Raw genomic sequence first — 6,269 nt, 5'->3', positions numbered from 1 at the left:
TGCTGTTACTGTATACAATATTCTCTTGGTTCTGCTCATTTTGCTATTCATTATTTCAATCAAATCTTTGCGTGTTTTCCCTACAATAATTAAGCTCATCATTTCTTATACCACAATAATATTCCCTCACAATCATATACCACAACTTGCTCATCCTTTTCCCCATTGATGGACAACTCTGCAATCTCCAGTTTTCTGCCACCACAGAGAGCTGTCATAAACATTTTCAAATATACAGGTTCTTATCCTTTTCCTTTAATCATCTTTTGAAATAGACAAAGTACTGTTATTGCTGGGTCAAATGGTATAAGAAATTTGATAATTCTTTGGGCATAATTGTAGATAGCTCTCCAAAATGGTTTCATCAGTTCACAATTCCACCAACCATGAATTAGTATCCCAATTTTTCCACATCCTCTCTCATGTTTGTCATTTTCCCTTTCTATCATTTTAGCCAATCTGACATTTGTAAAATCATATCGCAAGGTTGTTTTTATTTGAATTTCTCTAATCAATAATGAATTAGAACATTTTTATATGACTATAAATTGTTTTGATTTCTTCATTGGAAAACTGCCTGTTCATATCCTTAGACTATTTATCAATTAGGAATGATTTTTATTCTTATATATTTGACAAAGTTCTTTATATATTTTAGAAATGAGCTGGTCCCTTATCTTATCAGGTGATCTTCAGAATCTTCCTAAGACAACTCAAATGGAAGTGATTCAGTATTCTGGCATGGAATTGGTATACTGTCCAGCTTTCACATGCATATAACAATGAAGTCAGCAAAACAGACCTTACACTTTCAATTTGGTAGGCAGACTAATGCATCTTCTCTCGCACTTTTTCTTTCAGAGCTTCCCAAACACTTAGCTGGCTCTCACCACATGTGCATCAACCTCATCTTCTATGTGAAAATTCCAAGAAATATGCTACCAAAGTAAGTGAACTTGTTCAAAGCATTCAGAAGTCCTTCATTTGCTGTTAACTAGTGGTTCCACATATGGATGATGCTATACTGGCTGGTGGAGGACTTTCTTTGATTGATGTTAATTGTTATGCTAAAATTAGCACAAGCAGGAGAGAATGGATCCATGCTTTCTTGCATATCAGCCTCACAGGCTGCACTGAGTGCATTGAGTGAACAAAAATTCACATATCAATTCTCCTGCCATGTTTTATAGTCTATGCCTACTATGGCATTAAAGTCATTCAGACTTATAAACTTGTCACCTTTTGGCACATTGAAGATAAAAGTCAACCGGTCTTCATAAAATTGGACCTCATCAGGGTTCATCGTGGTGGGAACACATGCATTGAACATGGTGGGAGGTGACAGTTGGATGGCAGATGGACATCAATGTCGGAAAGGATCCATGAAACGGAGCTTGGCAGCCCTCACACCAGAGGTACTAGTCTCCCCTGTATATCTGTACACCTCAAAAAGAAAGGAATAGATGTCCTGAAGAGAAAGAGTGTCCTCCAAAGAAGAAAATTGAACCATAGTATCACCCGATGTAAAGAATCATCCAATAAGAGTTAGATGAAGAAGAAAAGAGTAGTAGTAGTTGGTGGTTCCCCGTTTAGAGGTATTGGAGTAGTTATTTATCAACCTTATAACAATAAAAGGGTGTTGTATCTCTGGGGCATATATTCACAACAGCCTTCTGGTTGGTCTCCCTGCTTCAAATCTCTTCTTACTCCACTCCATTTTGCATTCAGCTTTCAAACTGATGTTCCTAAATTGGAACCTAAATTGGTTACTCAACAAACTGTAGTGACTGTTACCTCCAAGATAAAATATAAAATATCCTATTTAATTTTCAAAGGTCTTTATAGCTTAATACTTTCTTATCTTTTGAGTCTTCTTACACCTTACATCTAGTCTACAACACAGTAACACTTGTCTCCTTCCAGTTCCTCACACCTGACACTCCATCCTAACTCTAGGCATTTTCATTGGTTGTCTTAAATGCCTGTAATTTCTTCAGCAATAGCTTACCAGACTTCCTTCAAGCCAAACCCCACCTACTACAAAAATTCTTTTCCTGATCCCCTTTAGTGATAGAGTCTTCCCTCTGTGATTATGTACGTGTGTATACACACACATATACACATATATGTATATATAGTATGAATGTATATGTGCATATATATGAATGTATGTGTATACATGTGTATCTTTTTGTATGTGGTTGTCTTCCTCTTTTGATTGTGAACTCCTTGAGATCAGGGACTGTTTTTTGCCTTTATTTGCATCCCCAGTGCTGAGCACAGTTCCAGCATATAGTAAGTGATTAATAAATGCATCTTGACTTCACTTCACTTGATATGATAGAGAATCCTCCAAATTCTGATGATTCACATCAGAACACATGACTATCAAAAGAACTTCTACATATTTTCAAGTTTTGGGAAGGAAATGAAGGCCATTGGGACATGAATTTCCATCACAGTTTCAATCATAGTTGCTCTTTGAAGGCAAGGTATGTAGAAGGGAAAAAAAATAATTTAGGAAGTAAACAATTAGCTAAGAGAGTGGTGTCTGAATATGGAATTTGTATGTATAGACTCTAGCATAATATAAAGATATAACAAATTCTTGACCAGAGACAGATACATTAAACAAAGACAGGAAAAATACATATTTGCCAGAAGTTTTGAAAACTTGATTAAAGGAGTTTTTAATTGGAAAAAAATGAAGAAAGGAAAGTACTGTTTATGTATATTTCTCAAAATTTATACCATAGAAAGTAGCTATAGAAAAGGAAGATGGAATAGCAGCTAAGATGTTCAGAATTTGATAGGAGACACCAAAGCAGTAATAAAACCCATACTCTCATATACCTATAAACAAATGTCCAATTTTAGGCCAAAAAAGTTAAAGAATGAAAGCTTCTAACATGTAGAGAAAATTTTGATATTTGATGTACTTATTATGAAGAATTGGTCCAATGAAATCTATGCCTTCATCACATTCTGTGTCATTATATTTTAGTCTGGGGGTGGCCATAGATTCCCTACCCCTGCTTTAGTCAAAGAGACAGGGTAAGTAAAAGATTTGGGGTTAAGGTGGCATTAGACATCAAATAAGTATACTCATGACTCCTCAGAAATCAGAGTAGATGAAAACCATGATATAGATTATTTGGGTGAAGATCAGTGGAAGGAGAAATAAGTAATTTTTGTCATTGGATTATACAAAAGACTATCTGGACAGGGAAAAGAAAGAAATAGACAAGTTTGAGAAATAGAACATAAGCCTAAAGTGATTGCTTTATATAGTAGTATTAGATGATTTTAATTATCTATCCATATACTCTCCTTGTTCTGTCTCTTTCTGTCTGTTTCTCTGTCTGGCAGTCTCGCAGACTCTTTGTCGCCATCTTTCTATCTCAGTCTGTCTCTCTTTGTCTCTCTGTCTCTGTGTCTGTGTCTGTCTATCTCTCTCTGTCTCTGTCTGTCTGTCTCTGTGTCTGTGTTTGCGTGTCTTTGTCTCTCTCTCTCTCTGTCTCTCTCTGATCTTATTGAAGATGTACTTAGCAACCATCTAGAAAGGGGAAAAAAAGAAGTGATAACAAAGAGCCAAGATGGCTTCTTCATCAAAAACAGGTCATGCAGATAATCCTCATTTCCTTTTTTGTCAGGATTTCTAAGCTAGGAAATGATATAGTTAATCTAGATTTTAGTAAAGCTTTTGTTAATTTATCTCAGAATATTTGTGTGTGTGTGTGTGTGTGTGTATGTGTGTGTGTGTGTGTAGAAGATCAGAATAGATAGATTCATTAGACAAAGACATAGTTAAATAGAGTTAGAACTAGTTGGCTGTCTAGTCTCCAAGAGAACTCTTCTTCCAAGTGTAATTTTCCCAGAATCCAACCCTTCCCATGACTCATCCCACCAATTAATTGTTAATGTTGTCTTCCTCATCAAATTACCAAGTTTTTATATTTGTAATTGGATCATCTGATCAGATTTAGAGCTGTAAAGTATCTAAGATGCCATCTAGTCCAACTGTTTCATTTTATTTTTCAAATTAATAACCCCAGGCCATCAGAGGTTAAAAGAGTTTCTCAGTCATATAGCTTGTATCACAGCCAAGACTAGAACCCATGTCTTTTGACTCAAAATCAAAAAGTCTTTCTGCTGCAAAGTATTATAATCAGATAAAGGCAATTGCTTTTTTCACTTTTGAAACCCCCCACATATCATACCCTTGGAATTGAATAGTCACCTAATGCTTTTTTTTATTTCTTTATTTGAGTTGGATTTATAATTGGGATTTCTACACAGGAATTCACACCACACTGTTGAGCTTTGTAACTTTAAGTGGCCAAAGTCTCCTGTGTGTAGATACCAGGCCTGGAGTCAAGAAGACCGGAGTTCAAATCCAGGTCTCAGACACTTACTAGCTATGTAACCCTGGGTTAGTCACTTAAGTCACTTAACCCTGGTTGCCTTAGTTTTCTCCTCTCTAAAATGAGCTGGAGAAGGAAATGCCAAACCTCTCCAGTATCTTTGTCAAAAAAATCCCAAAGGGGGTCGGGAAGAGTCAGATATGACTGAAATGACTGAACAACATAAAGTCTTCTACCTGCTGTCAGATGATTAAGTAATATAGAGGAAGCAGTCAATATTTCTCAAAGTTTCCATATTTTTTTAAAGCCTTAGGAAATGACAGAAACATGTGTATAAATAGAGAGGTCTCTTGTTTTCTGAAGATCTGAGATTTTCCCAGTGAATTAAGAAAAGGAGTAATTCATAGGCAATATCCAGGAAAGTTAAATACTTGGTAGAAACACCCACAGGCATAACCCAAACCAAGTATACTGAGTGATTCATGGCTTATACAGCTTTAATGATAAATAAATAAGAAATATATAGTCCACATCAATAAGAAAGTAAAAAAAAAATGCCAAACCATTGAAATGGAATGAGAATGAAATCTGTGATGGCCTCGAACATAGTAAATTTTTAGTGTAAATGGAAAAAATGATATATGAACAAAGCCATTTTTATAATCTAAAACTGTTGAAAAATATAGAACCAAGAGGTCTACAAAGAATTGATAAACAGTTCTATAGCTCTTTAAAAATAACGAAGGCAAAAGAAGATATATATCAGAACTTTCACAAACCCCTTTATGGTGCCAAATTTAAATAGTTATTTTTCTAGTGGAATTGGTACATTCTAACTAGAGACAAGGGTGGAAACTTGGGAAAAAGAGAACAAGTAAGAATGATGTCTAGAAAGGAAAGGAGGGGAAGCAAGTTTTCTTAGAAGCACATCTGCTTTCATTTAACTTCTGAATATGTGGGAAATGGTATTCTTGTAGCTGAAGCCATTTAAATAAGAATTAACTAGAATCTGCATATGGCACCAGGGGAATATAATGATCATAATCATAACAATCATAATAATAACAAGCATTTGTATATAGAAGAGTTGTTGAACAAACTTTATTGCAAAACAACAGTTTTGCCTGAACCTCAGTAATATGTAATTGGGAAATGTTTAAGAAAATAAACAGAGATAAAACATAGATAATGTAAATGTGTGGATTTCCAAGTCAATCTGCAGTCAGCAGAGACACCTATTTGAATTTGGCATAAATATTATAGAGTTGTAAGATTTGCAAAGAATTTTATATACATTTTCTTAGTTGATCACAAAAACCCTATGAGATAGATGGTATTTTACAGATAAGAAAACTGAGGCTTAGAGTATAAGCACCTTGCCCAGGGCCACAGAGAAAGGATATATCTGAGGTAAGATTTGAACTCAGATCTCCTTGACTTAAAATCCAACACTCTATCCCCTGCATCACCTAGCTGCCTAGGGTCCTCGCTTTTCTTTCCCCAATAAGCATTTAATTTGGTGCTCCATCTATTGTTTTTGTTTTGTCTCCCATTCTGGGTCTCTCATATAGTATTTTATGGAAGATAGCACAGATTTATCAAGTTCTCCTTTATCTCTCTCTCTTTGGAATAAATACCTGATATTCTGATTTATTTTTTCTAAAATGTTTTACAATCACTCCCTGTCAATGGGTCAATCAATGATCATTTACTAACAAGCCAGGTAGAGATCATACAAATGAAACAGTAAGATAGTCCCTGCCCCAAAGCAGCTTAAAGTGCCACTTTGTGCAAACATGTAGGGGTATAAAATAAAAATAAAGTAAAAGTAGGGAAAGTAAAGTCAAGATGGCAGATTAGAGGCAGCCACCCAGCTGAATTCTTTTATCATTTCCTACCAAAAAA

The sequence above is a fragment of the Trichosurus vulpecula genome, chromosome 7 (assembly GCF_011100635.1).
Source record: "Trichosurus vulpecula isolate mTriVul1 chromosome 7, mTriVul1.pri, whole genome shotgun sequence".
NCBI classification, from domain to species: domain Eukaryota; kingdom Metazoa; phylum Chordata; class Mammalia; order Diprotodontia; family Phalangeridae; genus Trichosurus; species Trichosurus vulpecula.
The sequence above is the reverse complement of the archived record's forward strand: the minus strand, read 5'-3'. Positions refer to the sequence as shown.